Source organism: Hyla sarda, chromosome 3 (genome assembly GCF_029499605.1).
Source record: "Hyla sarda isolate aHylSar1 chromosome 3, aHylSar1.hap1, whole genome shotgun sequence".
Classification (NCBI taxonomy): Eukaryota; Metazoa; Chordata; class Amphibia; order Anura; family Hylidae; genus Hyla; species Hyla sarda.
This window is the reverse complement of record NC_079191.1, coordinates 27,903,132-27,923,869: the sequence shown is the minus strand read 5'-3', so window position 1 is coordinate 27,923,869 and position 20,738 is coordinate 27,903,132. Positions and strand designations below refer to the sequence as shown.

Sequence of the window (20,738 nt, the reverse complement as noted above, 5' to 3'; positions counted from 1 at the left end):
CGCCACAACTTGCAGGCAGGCCTGCTGCCACCTCCTCTACTCCTGCTACTCAATCCTCTTCCATAACATCCTCGTTCGAGTCCATTCCCCTGCTGCGCCTTGCTCCACATCATCGGCACCTCCCCCCCCCCAGCTCCCCAGGTGCTATTTCACATCATGGATACGGCAGTGTCACGCCATCTTGGGGTTGACTTGCCTCAAAGCCGAGAGTCACACCGCACCAGCGCTCCTGTCGGCCCTGAACGCACAGGTGGACCAGTGGCTGACTCCGCACCAACTGGAGATCGGTAAGGGGGTTTGTTACAACGGAACAAATTTGTTGGCGGCATTGAGGTTGGGCAAGTTGACACATGTACCGTGCATGGCAAATGTGTGTAGTCTGATTGTACAACGCTTTGTGCTCAAGTCACCAGGCTTACAGGATGTCCTGAAGCAGTCCAGGAAGGTGTGTGGCCATTTCAGGCTTTCCTACACGGCCATGGCGCACTTGTCAGATATCCAGCGGCGAAACAACATGCCAGTGAGGCGCTTGATTTGCGACAGCCCGACATGTTGGAATTCAACACTCCCAATGTTCGACCGCCTGCTCCTATAAGAAAAAGCCATCAACGAATATTTGCATGACCGGGGTGCTAGGCCATCATCTGTGGAGCTGGGAATTTTTTTGCCACGTTACTGGAGGCTCATGCGCAATGCCTGTAGGCTCATGCATCCTTTTGAGGAGGTGACAAACCTGGTCACACCGAAGGCACGATCAGCGACATCATAACGTTTGTTTTCTTCCTGGAGCGTGCCCTGCGAAGAGTGCTGGATCAGGCAGTAGATGAGCGTGAAGAGGAAGAGTTGTGGACACCATCCCCACCAGAAACAGCCTTATCAGCATGGCTTGCTGGACCTGCGGCAACGCTGGAAGAGGATTGTGAGGAAGAGGAGTCAGAGGAGGAATGTGGCTTTGAAGAGGAGGAGGAAGACCAACCACAGCAGGCATCCCAGGGTGCTCCTTGTCACCTATCTGGTTCCCGTGGTGTTGTACGTGGCTGGGGGGGAAGAAGATTATACCTTCCCTGACATCACTGAGGACAAGGAACGGGACATGAGTAGCTCGGCATCTGTCCTTGTGCAAATGGGGTCTTTCACGCTGTCGTGCCTGTTGAGGGACCCTCGTATAAAAAGGATGAAGGAGAACGACCTGTACTGGGTGTCCACGCTACTAGACCCCCGGTATAAACATAAAGTGCCTGACATGTTACCGCATTACAGCAAGGCGGAAAGGATTCAGCAGGTCCAAAATAAATTAAGAAGTATGCTGTACACAGCGTATAAGGGTCATGTCACAGCACAACAGGGATCTAACAGGGGAAGAGGTGAAAGTAATCCTCCTCCTCCTCCCACAAACACGCCGGCAAGGACAGGATGCTGTACAGACATGCTGTTGATGGAGGACGTGCGGAGCTTTTTAAGTCCTACGCATCGCCACAGCCCTTCGGGGTCCACCATCAGAGAACGATTTGACCGACAGACTACCTGGCCTTAACCGCAGATATTGACACTCTGAGGAGCGATGAACCCCTTGACTACTGGGTGTGCCGACTTGACCTGTGGCCTGAGCTATCCCAATGTGCGCTCGAACTTCTGGCCTGTCCCGCTTCAAGTGTCCTGTCAGAAAAGACCTTCAGTGCAGCAGGAGGTATTGTCACTGAGAAGAGGAGTCGCCTTGATCAAAAAAGTCTGGGTTACCTCACCTTTATTAAGATGAATGAGGGATGGATCCCGAAGGGACTGACACTGGGCGATACATTTGACTGAACAAGGCCTGATCAGATGAGCTGCCTTGGGCTAAAAATGGTCCACACGCTGCTGTATTTGAACTCTGATGACTTGCGTGACTTATCCGCCACCAAGTAGGGTTCAAGCCGCAATGTTTTAGGGCACTTTCTGCATGGCAAAAGAAACAGAAATGTTTCTGGACGCTGCTACAGCAGCAGCTGCGACAATACCAAATTTTCTACCATGTGTACTTGCCTAATTTTTCTGGCCTCTGCTGCTGCACTTTTTCTGGTGCTGCAATTTTTCTGGCTTCTGCTACAGATGCGGCCGCGACAATACCCAATTTTTCATCCATGTGTACATGCCTAATTTTTCTGGCCTCTGCTGCTGCACTTGTTATGGTGCTGCAATTTTTCTGGCTGCTGCCACACCTGTGGCTGCGACAATACCTAATTTTTCATCCATGTGTACATGCCTAATTTTTCTGGCCTCGTCTCCTGCACTTGTTATGGTGCTGCAATTTTTCTGCCCGCTGCTACAATACCCAATTTTTCATCCAAGTGTACATGCCTAATTTTTCTGGTACTCTCTGCTGACCTCTCTGTCCATTTTAGCAACCGTGGATATTAGATGTATGCTAAGGGTAGCATGGTGGCTCAGAGGTTAGCACTGCTGCCTTGCAGCGCTGGGGCCTTGGGTTCAAATCCCACTATGTGCTGCCTAATATGGAGGAATCTTATGTGCTGCCTAAAAGGGAGCTCTAACTATGTGCTGCCTAATTTGGGGGAATCTTATGTGCTGCCTAAAGGGGAGCTCTAACTATGTGCTGCCTAACATGGGGGAATCTATGTGCTGCCTAAAGGGAAGATCTAACTATGTGCTGCTTAAAGGGAGGCTCTTACTATGTGCTGCCTAATTTGGGGGAATCTTATGTGCTGCCTAAAGGGGAGCTCTAACTATGTGCTGCATAACATGGGGGAATCTATGTGCTGCCTAAAGGGGGGATCTAACTATGTGATGCCTAAAGGGGGGCTCTATGTGCTGCCTAAACCCTGTGGGTTTTAAAATTCGCCTGCCCAATGAAGTCAATGGCAGTTCGCCCGGTTCATGAACTTTTGCGGAAGTTCGCGTTCGCAAACCGAAAATTTTATGTTCGCGACATCACTATCCCCCAACATAGTCTAATTCGTGATGTTGCCACACTTTGGAATGTTACCCTCCATATGTTGGACCGACTGTACGAACAGAGAAAGGCAGTCACCGATTTCTTGATGATCCAAGCGGATAGGGGTACTCTCCTGTGTAACTTCAATGTTATTCCACTGCTTCATTTCCTACAGTAAGTGTTGGAAACGATGGCTGGTCAGGGCAATGGAGACGTTGCACCTACATCTCACGGCAACATGAGCCCTATGGGGGTTGAACTGGAGGAGGAGTAGGGGAACATTGCAGCACAGTTTAGGTTTCATGAGATGGGCGGTGTTTCTAGTCATCTGACAGGAAAGGAGGAGCATGATCAAGTGGAGGAGCTAGAGGGTTATGAGGAAAGCGAGACAGAGGACCCAGACACACCATGGCAATATGCAGTGGAGATGGAGGCAGGGAGTCCCTTCGAGTCACTTGCACAAATGGCGCAATGCATGCTCAGTTGCTTGCATAGTGACTGTCAAATTGTCAACATTCGGCAGCGGGATGACTTCTGGCTCTCACCTTTATTGGACCCTCGCTACCGGCACAAAATGGGGGCCTTTATCACACCCACTGAGAGTGAGGACAAACTGACATACTACAGAGAGATAATTTGTAGTCAGTTGGCCGATGCCTATCGGCGCCATCGTCCATCCACTAGCAGGTCTGACTCAGGGGGCCCTCTGCGCTCACCTTCCACGGCCATGGCTGCTGGGGAGGGGTGGGGTGGCAGAAGGAGTACCAGCTCCATCAGCAGCAGCCTGAGTCTACAGTAGACATGGAGCAGCAGCAGGTGGACATAGAGCAGGACCTGAACCAGTAGGTGGTGGCATACCTTGACATGACCATGCCAACAAACCTTGAAGATCCGCTGTACTTCTGGGCAGCCAAACTTGATTTATAGCCTCAACTAGCAGAGTTTGCCCTGGAAAAGCTGTCCTGCCCGGCCAGTAGTATTCCACCAGAGCAGGTGTTTAGTGCTGCGGGGGCCATAGTCACCCCAAGGAGAACTCTTCTGTCCACGAAAAATGTGGAGAGACTGACCTTTGTGAAGCTGAATCAGGTATGGATCAGCCAGGATTTCTACCCACCAATGCCAGATGCATCAGAGTAGATTGACCATGCTGCTACACCAACACTTCACAAATATGGATAGTGCCAAACAGATTTAAGGCACTGCTCCCCATTTACAAACATTCCAGCCACCTTCATCACCGGGTACTGGTATTGCCACCCACCGCACCACTCTGTCACTTTCAGGACTCCTGATGCTGCTGCCACCTCCAGGCTGTTTCATTCAGCTACTATTTTCTCTCCTTATGCTTCTGCAAACTCCGAGCTGTGCCATTCAGCCACTATATGGTCTCCTCATGTTTCGGCCACCTCCAGGCTGTACCATTCAGACACTGTATGGGCTCCTTATGCTTTCCCCACCTCCAGGCTGTGTCATTCAGCCAATATATTGTTTTCTGATGCTGCGGAGACTGCCTTGGATATTACCTACAATTTTTTAAAGGAAGCACTAGCAAACATACATGCTCAATAGAGATTTTAACATTGATCTTTTAATGTTAGGGGTTGTGAAGCCCTCTTATGAACGCATCCTGCCGCCTGATCCAGGCTGTGTGTTTCAGGAACTACTTGGCTTACTGATGTTGCTGGGCCTGTGCCTAAATAGTTTTTTAATGTTAGCACTAGCTATTATACATCTTCTATACAGATTTCAATATTCACCTTTTCATGTTAGGGGTTATTAGGCCCCTTGTGTACTTCTGCTTCTGCCTGATCCAGGCTGTGTGTTTCAGCAACTATATGGTTTAGTGATGCTGCTGGGCCTGTGCCTAATTTTTTTTTGATGTTAGCACTAGCTAACATACATCTTCTATACAGATTTCAACATTAACATTTAATGTTAGGGGTTGTGAAGCCCTCTTGTAAACTCATGCATATGCCTGCTCCAGGCTGTGTGTTTAAGGAACTACTGTGCTTAGTGATGCTGCTGGGCTTGGGCCTTAAATTGTTTGATGATATCATGAGGTAACATACCTCTTCGATAAAGATTTCAACATTGATCTTTCAAACTTAGGGGTTATGAAACCCTCTTGTGTACTCCTGCTGCTGACTGCTCCTGTCTGTGTCGTTCAGCAACTAAATGGTTTAGTGATGCTGCTGGGCTTGGGCCCTAAATTTTTGGATGGTAGCACTAACTAACATGCATCTTCAATAGATGAATAGAGATTTCAACATTCACCTTTTAATGTTAAGGGTTGTAAACCCCCCTTGCTTATTCATGCTGCTGCCGGCTCCTGTATGTGTCATATAGCAACTATATGGTTTAGTGATGCTGCTGGGCCTAGGACATTACCTATATATGTTTATGGTAGCACTAGGTACCATACATCTTCAATTAAAATTTCAAAATTCATCTTTTATTATTAGAGATTATGAGGACTTATTGTCTTCTCATCTGCCGCCAACTCCCGGCTGTGTTATTCAGACACTTTATGGTCTCCTCATGCTTCAGCCACCTCCAGGCTGTGTCATTCAGCCACTATATGGTCTCCATATATTGACTGTGTATTGTAGGAAACATGTGGGTATTCTTGACTTACTCTCCCAGCATTATTGCCATGTTGATAGCAGACCAGTAATTAAAGGAATATTGCCAAGAACTAGCAGAAACAGGGAACTGTGGATACTGACCACCGGCTGTTGGAATTGACTAACTATCCCAGGTGGTAGATTTACCATTTTGAAGTTCCTCAGTTCCAGTAGGCTTTAAGTCGTTCATTCTTTGTTGTGATTCTTCAGTTGCAGAATTAAGTTGTATCATGTCTTCCTGTTTCTCCGATGAGCTAATGTCACTGGAACACACAATACTCATATTGTCATCTAATGAAGGATTCTTTTCTTCAGAGAACGTATCTATCATTTTATTATTTTGAATGTCAGGTGGTATTCTGACAATTTCTGATTATAAAGGAATTTTGGAATCTGGGACACAGGTAAAAATAAGTATTTTTAAGCATACTGTAGCAAATCTTTCTGCCCTCATTAGTGCATGCCACATAACTGCACCTAAGTACTGTACTATTTTGTACCTGTTAATCTGTCAAGGGTCTATATACTGTGAAAGGACAGCCAATAGTACACAACTGATGCTGTTCTTGACAAATACTGTTTTAAGCTGAATGAAGAGTATTGTAGTCCCCTCATATACACAATAAGTATGTCAGGCAGAGTAGTAAAATTTCAATTTCAAAATCCTTAATTTCAATTTCAAAATATTAAATAAAAAAATCATAAATTTCAATGGTCTCCTGATGCTGCTGCCAATTCTGCCATTCAGACACTATATGGTCTCCTCATGCTTTAGCCAACTCCAGGCTCTGTCATTCAGCCAATATATGGTTTACTGATGCTGCTGGGCCTGGGAATAAAAACTTTTGTTATGGTAGTGCTAGCTACCCAAAATCTTCGGTTTTAATTTCAAACTTCGTCTTTTTTTCTTAGGGATTGTGAAGACCTGGGGTCTCCTCATGCTTCAGCCAACTCCAGGTTATGCCATTCAGACACTATATGGTCTCCTACTACTGATGCCACCTCAAGGCTCTGTCATTGTTCTACCATGAGACATGTGACTATTTCAATGGTCTCTTCATGCTTTTGCCAACTCCAGGCTGTGTCATTCAGGCAATATATGGTTTACTTATGCTGCTGGGCCTGGGTCAGGGAATAAAAATGTTGTTATCGTAGCCCTAGCTACCTAAAATCTTCGGATTAAATTTCAAACTTCGTTTTAGGGATTGTGAAGCCCTGGTGTCTCCTCATGCTGCTGCCAACTCTAGGCTGTGCCATTCAGGCACTATATGGTTACTGATGCTGCTGGGACTTGGTCTGGGAATAAAAATGTTGTTATGGTAGTACTATCTGCCCAAAATTTTCGGGAAAAATTTCAGAATTCATTTTATAATCTTAGGGATTGTGAAGGCCTAGTGTCTACTCATTCTGCTGCCAACTCCTGGCTGTGCCAATCAGCCACTAAATGGTCTCCTCATGCTGCTAACACTTCCACACTGTGTCATTCAGCCACTATATGGTCTCTTCATGCTGCCAACACCTCCAATCTGTGTCATTCGGCCACTATATGGTCTCCTCATGCTGGCAACACCTCCATTCTGTGTCATTCAGTCACTATATGGTCTCCTCATGCTGCCAACACCACCAGGCTGTGTCATTCAGCCACTATATGGTCTCCTCATGCTGCCAACACCTCCACGCTGTGTCATTCAGCCACTATATGGTCTCCTCATGCTTCAGCCTCATCCAAGCGGAGTCATTCAGCCACTATATGGTCTCTTTATGCTGCCAACACCTCCAGGCTGTGTCATTAAGCCACTATATGGTCTCCTCATGCTTCAGCCTCATCCAAGCTGTGTCATTCAACCACTATATGGTCTTCTAATGGTGCCAACACCTCCAGGCTGTGTCATTCAGCCTCTATAAGGTCTCCTCATGCTTCGCCTCATCCAAGCGTTGTCATTCAGCCACTATATGGTCTCCTCATGCTGCCAACACCTCCACACTGTGTCAATAAGCCATTATTGTTACACTCTGCGCTGGGAGCCGGGAGCGCAGAGTCCCTGTATCCCCGTCTCCCGGCGGGGCCGGGATTCACATCGCGGGACGTGCCCGCATGCGAGTCCCAGCCCGTCCATTACCTTGCCCCGCTCCTGCTACTTCCTCTCAGCCTTCAGTGCTAATTGCCTATGACAAAGCATTTCCATAGCCTGATTTTGCCATACTCGTGTTCCAGACCTTGCTGCTACGTTTACTAACTCCGAACCTTTGCCGCCTGCCTTGACCTACTGCTATGTTGACTCGCCACTGCCTCATTCTCCTGTACCTCGCCTTGCCCAGTTACCTGTGCGGTCGTGCCGTGTCGGGGGTAGAGACCTGAATGTCGCCTGCCGCTGCAAATCCATCCTGATTTGCGGTGGGCTCTGGTAAAGACCAGCGGCACCTTAGACTCTGCTCCCCGATACGGTTGGAATCATCAGCCACAGAGGTGAAGGATCCACATCCAGTTCGTGATAGCCCCCCGGTGCGCAACAATTATATGTTCTCCTCATGCTTCAGCCTCATCCAAGCTGTGTCAGGAGGCTCCATTCCATCTCCAATAGTAACCAGCAAAAGAAGTAAATCCCACTTTACAACTAGGTGCGCTTTTGTTAATGCTTTAGTAGTTAAACTTCTTAGTACAAACAAGGAGAAATCTCCACTTTTTAGAAGATACAAAAATTACTTCACCCACAATGCTCACTAATAACGCCAGACAGTCCTGGTTCAGCAGCCGGTGTAGCTTTACCCTTCCATGGACATAATGGAGCTGACCTTCCTTCCTCTCAAGAAGGGATAGACAGGTGAGTGTATGCCGCACACTTCTGACGTTTCGGAGGACACGCTCCCTTTCTCAAGTGATCCTATCGTTCACCTATCTCCAAATACATAGCCATTCATCTCTCGTGATAACTTAATTCTGAAAGAGAGATCTCATATTAAAATCGAAGTGAATATATGCTTCACATTTAAAACCAAGACATAATATGACATTTCTTAGCAGCAATATTACACCAGATCTTACCAACAATTACAGAGTTTATAAAAAAACACTGAAAATTAGCAAATCTCATTGAGTCCATCAGGCTCAGCGAGTTTAAAGTTTCTATCCAGTATACTTCTCTTTGCAGCTACCCTCTTTTTATATTTTTCCTCTGAACCCCTTTCTATCTCTTCAATGACCAACCAGCGTAGTTCACTAGCTTGATGACCAAATTCAAAAAATGTTTTCGCTACTCCTGTTTCTCCAAATCTATTAACTGTTTCAATTTGACTTTGAACTCCGGCATGCTGCAACCATCTTTTTGGCCAGAATGAGCAAAGGTACGTTTGGAGAAGAAGGGAAACAGAATTTAATGAAAAGAACCTCTGTCCAACTGTTAAGCATGGGGTAGGATCAATCATGTTTTGGGGTTGTATTGCAGCCAGTGGCACATGGAACATCTCACAAGTAGAAGGAAAAATTGATTCAATAAAATTTCAGCAAATTTTGGATGCTAACTTGATGCCATCTGTGAAAAAGTTAAAGAGAGGATGGCTTCTACAAATGGATAATGATCCTAAATACACCTCAAAATCCATGGGGATTACATCATGAGGCGTAAACTGAAGATTTTGCCATGGCCTTCAAAATCTCCTGACCTCAACATAATTGAAAATCTATGGATAGACCTTAAAAGAGCAGTGCGTGACAGACAGCCCAGAAATCTCAAAGAACTGGAAGACTTTTGTAAGGAAGAATGGGCAAAGATACCTCAAACAAGAGTTGAAAGACTCTTGGCTGGCTACAAAAAGCGTTTACAAGCTGTGATACTTGCCAAAGGGGGCAGTGCATGCTATAAATTGTGCAGGGTGCCCAAACTTTTGCAGACGCCATTTTTTAGTTTTCTGTTATTTTGAAAGTGTATATGATGGAAATAAAATCTAAATTTTGTTGACATATTATAAGAATGTCTAATCTGTAATTTGATGATTTTGGAGGTTTTTCCATCTTTTCTTGGCTTCTTTATGCACATTAATACAAATTTTTACCTGGGGTGCCCAAACTTTTGATCCCCACTGTACTGTTAACCCTTTTAGTATGAGCCATTTTTTTTTTTTTTCTCCTCACCATCTAATAGACATAACTCTTATTTTTACACTGCCAGACACATTTGAGGTTTTTTTTTTTTTTTGCGTCACCAATTGTACTTTGTCATGACATCACTCATTTTACCTCCTAATGTGCAGTGAAATAAATAAAAAATTCTTTGTATGGCAAAAAAAAAAAACAACAACACCATTTTGCAACTTTTTGAGGCATCCGTTTCTACCCAGTGCACATTTTAGTAATGATGACACATTGGGCCTCATTTATTAAGCTGAAACCGACCAGTTATTGTCTGGTTATTTTGGCGCAGGGTGTCTGCGACATGTCTACGCCAATCTGCGCCAGTGTGCCCCTGGAAAATCCGACAAACCCGACATTGCACTGTGAAAAGCCTAAAAAGGGGCGTGGTCTATCACAAAGGGGCGTGGTTTCACAACCCGACCGATTTACTATTGAATTCACAAAAACACCTGTAGATAAATGGCTGGAAATTTCCACCTAGAAAAAGCTGGTCAGAAAATGTTCCTGACTTTTCCCCTTAGTCAATAGACAGGAATCCTGCAAGTCTGAAACAACATTTCCCACTAGTAAAAACTCGACACTCTTAGTAAATGAGGCCCATTATCTTTATTCTGTAGGTCCATATGATTTAAATGATACCAAATTTATACAGGTTATGTTTTATTTTATTACTTAAAAAAAAAAAAATACTTTTTGTATGAAAACTAGTATTCATAAAATTGTCCACTTCTGACCCCTATAACTTTTTTATTTTTATGCATACAGGGATCTACGAGGGCTTATTTTTTTGTGCCAAGACGTGTAGTTTTTATCAAGAGCCTTTTTGTTTTCATAGGACTTTTTGATCGTGTTTTAATTATTTTTTTCTAGTATATGATGTGACCAAAAACATGCATTTCTGGACTTTGGAATTTGGAACTTTCAACTGGCTCCAGAAAGTTAAACAGATTTGTAAATTACTTCTATAAAAAATATATCTATATATATTAATCCTTCCAATAATTATCATCTGCTGAAGATGAGTTGTTCTTTTCTGTCTGGCAACAGTGCTCTCTGCTGACATCTCTGCTTGCCTCGGGTACTGCACAGAGTAGAAGAGGTTTGCTATGGGGATTTGCTTCTACTCTGGACAGTTCCCGAGACAGGTATCATCAGAGAGCACTTAGACAGAAAAACTCAACTTCAGCAGCTCATGAGTACTGAAAGGATTAAGATTTTTTAATAGAAGTAATTTATAAAGCTGTTTAACTTTTTGGAGCCAGTTGATATATATAAAAAAGTTTTTTCCTGGATAACCCCTTTAAATTTCCAAAAAGAGGAGGAGAGAGTAACAACTTGCTGCTACGAAGAGAAGCAAAGTAGATTTTAAGAGTGAATGCAAGTAATGACATCTACCTAGGCCTGAGGAAGTGCCGGCTGACACGTAAGTGCTCTCGCCTATCCAATACACCCCCGCTATGCTTCTGTCTTACTGTCCTGCTGCAGCTTCTGCACATCAATAGAAGAAGTTGAATACATCTATCGGTGAGTGTGGCATTTCTTTGCTGTTATGGATTTGCATATTGGAGTTTGCTTGTATGTGCACAGCACCTCCATAAGACTGTTATATTGCAGAGGAGAGTGGTGGGCTCAGCTGAATTACTAGACAGAGCCAGAAACCTATCTTTTAAGACTTGGTTGGATTAGAGCATAAGTAGCAAAGGGGGAATTTACTAAGATTGGTGTTTCAAATGTGTAGGATTGTGCCAGATTTATCTAGGGGGGCACACACCCATGTGGCACCCTCAAATGTCTACACCTACTAGCAGGCACGCCCATTTCACACAAAACCACAACCCCTCTGCACCAGCCCTGATCTGCAAAAAGTTATTTGCACAAACCTGCGCCATACAAGCTTCCCTTTTTTGGATGTTTCAAATTTGTTATAGATAGGGCTCTCATCAGCAACAGTACAATTTGGAACATGATGGAGAATGCAGGAGATGGGGCTCTGTGGGTAGTGTTAGTAGCTGTAGGGGAAGTGGTGGCTGCACTGACAACAACAGCAGTACAGTATAAAACATAATGGACCAGACCGATGGGGGATTGCTGTGAAGTTTGATGACACAGAATAGGGGATAACTATCTGATCATGGAGGGGTCCAACCATTGGGGGCCCCTGTGAACTCCAGAATTGGAACCCAAGTCTTCCTCCCCTCAGTGATGAGTCAAGCATGCATGCCACTGATCTATTTATTCTCTATGAAACAGCCGTATACTACAGTCAGCTATCTTTGGCAGCTTTCATAGAAAATTAATGGAGCCGCAGCGCTCATGCGTAACTTGCCACTCCACTCTAGCGATCGACCAACCCCCCCCCCCCCCTTATGATCAGAAAGCCATTCCCTATTTTGTGGGTAGGGGATAATTTTTTCGGATGGGAAAGCCCTTTGGGTAGCTTTATATTTATGTACTGAATTTCAGCAACAAATAAAATAAAGCATAATGCAGTGACTTCATGTCTATTTTTATTTTATTTACCTATGGTACATAGTTACAGTAGTTGAAAGTATTTTGTGGAATTTTTATCATCATTGATTGACATTCTACTTGCACAGATGGATGAGCTTTAACCCCTTAAGGACACGGGGTTTTTCCGTTTTTTGCATTTTCGTTTTTTCCTCCTTACCTTTAAAAAATCATAACTCTTTCAATCTTTAACCTAAAATTCCATATGATGGCTTATTTTTTGCGCCACCAATTCTACTTTGCAGTGACATCAGTACTTTTACCCAAAAATCTACAGCAAAACGGAAAAAAAATCAATGTGAGACAAAATTGAAAAAAAAAACGCCATTTTGTAACTTTTGGGGGCTTCCGTTTCTGCACAGTACATTTTTCGGTAAGAATGACACCTACTTTTTATTCTGTAGGTCCATACGGTTAAAATGATACCCTACTTATATAGGTTTGATTTTGTCGTACTTCTGGAAAAAATCAAAACTACGTGGAGGAAAATTTATACGTTTAAAATTGTCATCTTCTGACCCCTATAACTTTTTTATTTTTCCACGTATGGGGCGGTATGAGGGCTCATTTTTTGCTCCATGATCTGAAGTTTTTAACGGTACCATTTTTGTATTGATAGGACTTATTCATTTTTTCATGAAATAAAAAGTTACCAAAAATGCACTATTTTGGACTTTGGAATTTTTTTGCGCGCACGCCATTGACCGTGCGGTTTAATTAAATTTTTATAATTCGGACATTTCCGCACGTGGCGATACCACATATGTTTATTTTTATTTACACAGTTTTTTTTATGGGAAAAGGGGGGTGATTCAAACTGATTCTGTCGCTTGACTGCTCATGCCTGGATCTCAGGCACTGAGCAGTCATTCGGCGATCGGACAGCGAGGAGGCAGGGAGGGACCCTCCTGCTGTCCTGTAAGCTGTTCGGGATGCTGCAATTTCACCGCGGCTATCCCGAACAGCTCCCTGAGCTAAGCGGCATGGTTTCACTTTCATTTTAGGGTTAATAGTGCACGGCAGCGCGATCAATGCCACGCGCTATTAGCCACTGATCCCAGCCATTGTTAGAGGCCGGGCCCGACCCGCTATGACGCGGGACCACGCCGTGGCCCCGCGTTATGGATCTGGAGCGGACTCAGGGCGTACAGGTACGCCCTGGGTCCTTAACAGGTTAAATGGGTATATAAAGATAAAAGACATAGGGGGAGATTTATCAAAACCTGTTCAGAGGAAAAGTTGCTCAGTTGCCCATAGCAACCAATCAGATCTCTTCTTTCATATTTAGCAAGGCCACTGCAAAATGAAAGAAGAAATCAGATTGGTTTCTATGGGCAGCTGGACAACTTTTCCTTTGCACAGGTTTTGATAAATCTCCCCCATAGACTTTTATTAAGTAACAAAGTAGAGGGCCTTTTGTATGCCTTGTGTCTTGAGCATGCCTTGTATAGTTGATGTGACATGCATGGTCAGTCTGCCACATCTCGATTCATATTGCCCCTCTGATTTGACTCTTCTAATACCTACATTTCCCCATGATGACCAATACTCACTGGTCAAACTGCCCCAGCAACAGGATAAAGGGGACTCAGGAACAACCCTCATGATCCATTTTGGAATCTAGAAAATACACAGAAATCTCCCGGGCAAAACCATCAGTACCCTGCAGACCCCTGTCCTTGAGCTTGAAAGGAGGGACAAACTCCCTGATCTACAAAGGCCCAAAAATGCAAGATTCAAAGGCTAAAGGCATTAAAGAGAGTTGAACACCAGATGCTTACTTCTTCTTCAAGCCTTTTAAGGTCTGATGAAGAACAAACTTCTTAGACTTCTTAGACATCTGGACAGTCCAATGACAGAAAATGAAAGCAACTCCTTCCAACTTCAGCTGCACAACTGAAGTCTTACAAAATCCTCCTTTTGCACCCCCAGCATCCCACCAACTGCAGCCACTCAGTCCATGTCTTACCATGCATATTCCATGATGCAGATGCTACAAAGGACTGCATTAGAGCTGGTCCCCACAATATCCCACAGGGCACTCAGGCGAGGGATTCACCAAGGGTTGGAAGTTCTCAAATTCCTGGCAATGGAAATGGGACAAAGCATCAGCCACCTGGTTATTAACTCCTGGAACATGTTGCACCCTGAACCATATGTTCCATTCCAAACAACGAAGGACAAAATGGAAGAGCAAGTTGAGAACTGGAGGGGGGTTGGCCTACAGCCGATTAGTACACTGAACAACACTCAGGTTGCCAGACCAAAAACAGTTAAGGAACGTCTGGTTTCAAATCTCAACAGCTGCAATGGGAAAAAGTTTCAGCCAAATTTTTGCACAATTACACACTCCTCTACAACTCAGGCCACAGACCTGCACAATAATGTGAAATCACATCAAAACCCACCATTCCATCTGCATCCATGTGCAAGGAGAGCTGGTCTAACCACAGGCCCATCACGGCTTTGCTCACCAGGGTCTTTCTGATCACCTGGTGTTCAGGACTTGCCCAGAATTTTTAGGGGATGTCTGAGACACCTGATTGCTACATGGGCTCCACCACAGGAAGAGCTTTCATGCTTCAAAGGGCAAAAAACTGTCATTCACCCCCACTTCATCTCTGGGTGCATCACCAAACGATGTCGGGACTCTTCATCATAGCGCTACCATGAGGTGCTGCCATGAGACTTATAAAAAGAGTAAATAATGTCCTAATACACAAGAAGCTTGGAACACAACTCCAAAGGCTTATGTCCCATGACAAAACCCAATACACTAAAAGCCTGCAACAAATTCAACATTTCATTAATGGTCTCCTCATATGAATTAGAGTACAAATAATACCACAATAAAATTAACCCTTATGAATACCAGCCTGAATGTCAGAAACAGTGGATGGCTTGGGGTAATACACAGAAGAAGGCTGAGACAGCTGACCCACCAACGCCTTAAGGACAGGGGTCAAACCTGACCCCAAATGCTCCCCCCAACCCCTAGAATAAACATGCTCACCAATTCCTTTAGAGGTAGAAGTGACTGCAGGAGATAGCACAGCAACACCACCATCAAATGTGTGGGCAGCACTCAGACTAGCAGCCTGTAGAGGTCTGTTAGAACCACATTTTCTACTTCACTAGAGGGAGTAACCACCAGATAATAAGAATGCACTGCAGGAGAGTTTGATGAAGACTAAGATGGGGACCGCCAACAGGATGAGCGAGACTGCCATCTCCGCCTGGAAGATCTAGAGTGATGAGCCAACTAGAGGAATGGCGATGACTACGTCTACGACTCCCCGAAGAGACAGAGGGATGAGATCTAGCACTCATAAAGGACTGTTCCCTGTCCCTCACAGGGATCAAATAAAGGAGCAGGAGAGGAGACAGCCCCCCCCCCCCCCAAAGGCAAGGCTATGCACAGCAGTGGGCAGCACTTCTGACTGGGGCCAGAGCGGGTAGAAATTCAGAAGAAGAAATGGCAAGGGCAGTGGGGAGACATTGCTGGCCTGAGCATCCATGTCAGTTAAGAGTGCGGGAGGGTGCAACTGCGGCAGCAGGGGAGCAGAGTGGGCCAGGACTACAGGTAAAAGAATGGAGGGAGCAGCTACACCATGTGTACTCTGTCCTCCCCTGACTATAGAGCCAGAGGGAGAGCTTATCCTGTCAGTACGCCGGTTCGCCAGCCTCCTGCATTATGCGACCCAGCAAAGAAGGTGGAGGAGAGCAGAGCTCAGCCAGAAGCCAAGTCAGCCAGCCTTTACCTTTCTTTTTTTACACAAGCTTAAATTTCAGCTAAACTTGCTGAAAGAGTGACGAGGAAATAAACATATAAGGTATGCTAATGGGAGGGAAAACGGGAAGGAAAACTACAAAAAACCCTAATTGGCAGGATATCCTAAACACCCAACCCTGAGAGCGTCCGGCCATCCAAGGTAACATGGACCACAGGGGAACTGAGGGGGATGGGAGCTTTACCGAACGGCCTAATAAACAATGGAAACAGAGTTCAGCAGTCAGAGGGCCCTGCGGAAATACCCCACCATACAATGGTTGTGCAAAAAAAACAAAAAATAAACTTATACAATTCTGTGAAAAAAGTTATGAGTTACGAGTCTTAAAAGGCAAAGAGGAAAAATTAAATAGCAAAATTGAAAATTGCCTGTGTCTCTGTTGCTAGACATCTTATCCCCTTTCCAAAAGATAGAGAATAAGATGTCTGATCGTGGGAATCCCGCTGCTGGGCCCCCACTGATTTCCGGCCTGGCCCCCTGGCATTCTGAACATTTATCTTCTGAACTCTGGCTGTGCTAGGCTTCGGGCAGCTGTGGTCATCGCACCCCCCAATTCAAGTCTATGGGAGAGACGGAGATACAACGTTCGGGTATCTCTGTATCTTCTATAGAGGTCTAAGGAGTCGGCATGTAGGCCATAGCTTCATGTTGTATTTGCCTGTAAACTGTCATGGAGCAGAGATTGCTCCATGCATGCACTTTCCCGGAGTGCCAGGCAGGAGATCACGGGGGTCCCAGTGGCTGGACCCCCAGCAATTAGACACTTATTCACTATCTTGTAAAAAGGGGATAAGGCGCCTAGGGGCGGAGTACCCCTTTAAGGCCAAAATGGCCTGTGTCCTTAAGGAATTATTGTACCAACATAGTAAACTAGTGACTATGTTTGGTCTATTTTCTGAACGAATATGTTAAACTAATATGGTAAAGTAATGCTGAAATTAAGTCCTAGAAAGAAGATGTAGATGGTCTTTATTGAGGTCGTAATTTGCACATTTTGCACACCAAGATTAATAAAGCATATCAGGCAAGCATATAGTGATCACCCAAAAGGTCTTAGGTTTGCAGGACTCAAAAGAGTTTAAACCCATGGAGAGGGAAGATGGTCACTAAGGAAGATTGCAGTAAGAAGTGCAGGTAATATCTCACTTTAAAGCTAGTGGTCCCTTTGGTTTAAATGATAGAAATAAAAATAGTGATTCCTTTAACCTGTTGGGGAAAAAGGACGTGCAGGTACACCCTTGCGTTCTGGTACTTAAGGAGCAAGGGCGTACATGTACACCCTGGTCCCGTTACCGGGGTTTGAAGCATTTTCAAGAGCTGAGCAATCTTCAAACCTGGTGGGTCCCAACTGCTATAAGCAGCCAGGACCCAGGGTTAATGCCAAGCACCGCCGATCGGGCTGATGCCCGGCATTAACCCTTTAAACGTTGCGATCAAAGTTGATTGTAGCGTCTAAAAGAAAACTGAAAGTATTCCGGCAGCTCAGCAGAGCTGATCAGGACCATTGCGGTGAAACCACAATGTCCCAATCAGCTAAAAGGACGGTGGGAGGTCCCGTACCTGCCTCCTCGCCCTCCGGCCGGTCTTCTGCTCCCAGCCTGCATAGCAGGCTTGATCAGCATAGCACCAATAACACTGATCGATGCTATGCTATGGCCTAGCATTGAACAGTATATGCAATCAAAAGATTGCATGGTAAAGCCCATTATGGGGCAAAAATAATAAAATAAAGTGTTTAAAAGATTTTTACAAAAGTGAATTTACCCCTTCCTAATAAAAGTTTGAATCCCCTCCCCTTTTTCCTATTTTAAATAAATGTCTGAACCACTAAAATATAAGGGTAGCTAAACTGCACGGTCGATGGCGTACACGTAAAAAATACCAAAGTCCAAAATTGTGCATGTTTGGTCACTTCATGTGCCATAAAAAATTTATAAAAAGCGCTCAAAAAGTCCCAGGCAAACAAAAATCATATTAAGTCCTTGGGGATGAAGGGCGTATGCATACGCCCTCGCATCCCTTCACTTAAGGACAGAGGGCATATAAATACGCCCTCTGTATTCCCGATCACCGCAGCTTGCCGGGCGGTGATCGGACCGGGGCTGATATCTATCAGCAGGCATCCCGTGGCAATGCCTAGGGGGTTCTGAGACACCCCTATGTCGGCGATCGCGGCAAATCGCAGATCAATTCAGACCAGCGATTTGCCGCGATCCAGGCCGATCGGGTTACCAGTGAAAAATAAGAATGATCGGAGCTGTTAGAGACAGCTCCGACCATCCTAAAGTATAGGAGTGAGGTGGCAGTGTTGCCACCCCCTCCTATCCCCTGCCATTGATCGATCAGGCTGACGATCAATGGCAGTTGCGGGTGGGGGGGGGGGGGGGGTTAGAGTTCATTTCCCCCGCTCTGCCCATTGATCGAAGTCGGGGCAGAGCGGGGGGAGACACGGGCGGCGAGGGGGGAGCATGGTCCGGCTTACCCGGACCGGTGGAGGCGGCATCCTGGAGCAGCGGCGGTGGCGGCATCGACACAGGAGGAGCGGCCGCAAAGTGCGACGTGGAGAAGGCTGCAGTGAAGATTGCGGTAAGTGATCTTCTCTGTGGCCTTCTAAAAGCTGCAAAACTACAACTCCCAGCATGCCCACACAGCCAAAGGATGTCTGGGCATGCTGGGAGTTGAAGTTTTGCAATATCTGGAGGGTCACAGTTTGGAGACCACTATACGGTGGTCTCCAAACTGTAGACCTCCAGATGTTGCAAAAGTACAATTCCCAGCATGGCCAGACAGTCAGGGATGCTGGGCATGTAGTTCTGCAATATCTGGCCCATCATATGTTGCAGAACTACAACTCCCAGTAGGCCTGGACAGTCTGGGCATGCTTGGAGTTGTAGTTTTGCAACATCTGGAGGGCTACAGTTTGGAGACCACTACTTAGGGGTCTCCAAACTGTTCTTTGCATAACTACAACTCCTAGCATGCCCAGACTGTCCAGGCATGCTGGGAGTTGTAGTTCTGCAACATCTTAAGGGCCAGATATTGCAGAACTACATGCCCAGCATCCCTGACTGCCTGGCCATGCTGGGAATTGTAGTTTTGCAACAGCTGTAGGCACACTGGTTGGGAAACACTGAGCTAGAGTCTGTTTCCTAACTCAGTGATTTCATCCCGTGTGCCTCAAGCTGTTGCAAAACTACAACTCCCAGAATGCACTGACAGACCGTATATGATGAGAGTTGTAGTTTTGCAACAGCTGGAGGCACACAGGTTGGAATCACTGAGCTAGAGTCTGTTTTCTAACCCAGTGGTTCCCCACCAGTGTGCCTACAGCTGTTGTAAAACTACAACTCTCAGCATGCACAGTCTGTCAGTGCATTTTGTAAGTTGTAGTTTTGCCATAGCTGAAGGTTTGGGGCACCCCCCCCCCATCTGAATGTACATTCACACGGGCGGGTTTACAGTAGGTTTCCTTCTACAAGTTTGAGCTGCGGCAAATTTTCCGTCACTTTGTGAATGTACCCTAAAAACACTACACTACACTAACAAATAATAAAAAGTAAAACACTACATATACACCCCCCCTTACACGCCCCCCCCCCCCCAATAAAAATGAAAAACGTCTCATACGGCAGCGTTTCCTAAACTGAGCCTCCAGCTGTTTTAAAACCACAACTACCAGTATTGCCGGACAGCCATAGACTGTCCTGGCAGGCTGGGAGTCTTACTACAGCTGGAGGCACCCTGTTTGGGAAACACTGCTGTAGGGTTTTACTGTAGGTAACCGGGTCCGCCCCTTTTGCAAATTCCTTATTTAGGCCTAAATGTGCATAGCGCTCTCTCACATCAGAGTCCTGTCATATTTCAAGGCAACAGTTTAGGGCCACATTTGGGGTATTTCTGTACTCTAGGGGGGATTTTTCTCTTTTTACCCCTTATGAAAAGGTAAAGTTGGGGTTTACACCAGTATGTTAGTTTAAAAAAAAAAATTACACTAACATGCTGGTGTTGCCCCATACTTTACATTTTCACAAGAGGTCAAAGGAGAAAAAGACTCCCAAAATTTCTAACGCAATTTCTTCTCAGTATGGAAAAACCCCATGTGTGTAAGTAAAATGCTCTGCGGATGAACTACATGGCTCAGGAGTGAGAGCGCCATGTTCATTTGAGGCCTAAATTGGTGATTGGCACAGGGGTGGCTGATCGTTACAGCGGTTCTGACATGAACGCAAAAAAAACAAAAAACCTTTTGTGACCCCAATTTGGAAACTACACCCCTCACGGAATGTAACAAGGGTTATAGTGAGCCTTAGCACCCCACAAGTCTTTGACAAATTTTCGTTAAAGATGGACATGAAAATAAAAAAAATAAAAATTTCCCCCTGAAATGCTGGCGTTACCCCAAATTTTTCATTTTCACAAGGGGTAATAGGAAAAAAGCCCCCCAAAATTTGTGACCCCATTTCTTCTGAATGTATAAATACCCCATATGTGGATGTAAAGTGCTCTGCGGGCGAACTACAATGCTCAGAAGAAAAGGAGTGCCAATGGGCATTTTGAGAGAGAATTAGGCTGGAATTAAAGGCTGTGTGTGTTTACAAAGCCCCCATGGTGCCAGAACAGTGGACCCCCTCCCCATGTGACCCCATTTTGGAAAGACACCCCTCACAGAATGTAACAAGGGGTACAGTGAGTATTTACACCCCACAGGTGTCTGACAGATTTTTTGAACAGTCATCCGTAAAAAGGAAAAATTT

The 20,738-nt window shown here is 45.3% G+C and overlaps 2 protein-coding genes across 7 annotated transcripts in view; one reads left to right on the top strand and one right to left on the bottom strand.

The window, feature by feature from the left end:
* The window catches only part of LOC130361218 (cytochrome P450 2K1-like), a 221,263-nt gene that overhangs the window by 62,247 nt on the left and 138,278 nt on the right, over window positions 1–20,738 (top strand). The window lies entirely within an intron of this gene.
* The window catches only part of LOC130361225 (serine/threonine-protein kinase SBK1-like), a 613,716-nt gene that overhangs the window by 539,668 nt on the left and 53,310 nt on the right, over window positions 1–20,738 (bottom strand). The window lies entirely within an intron of this gene.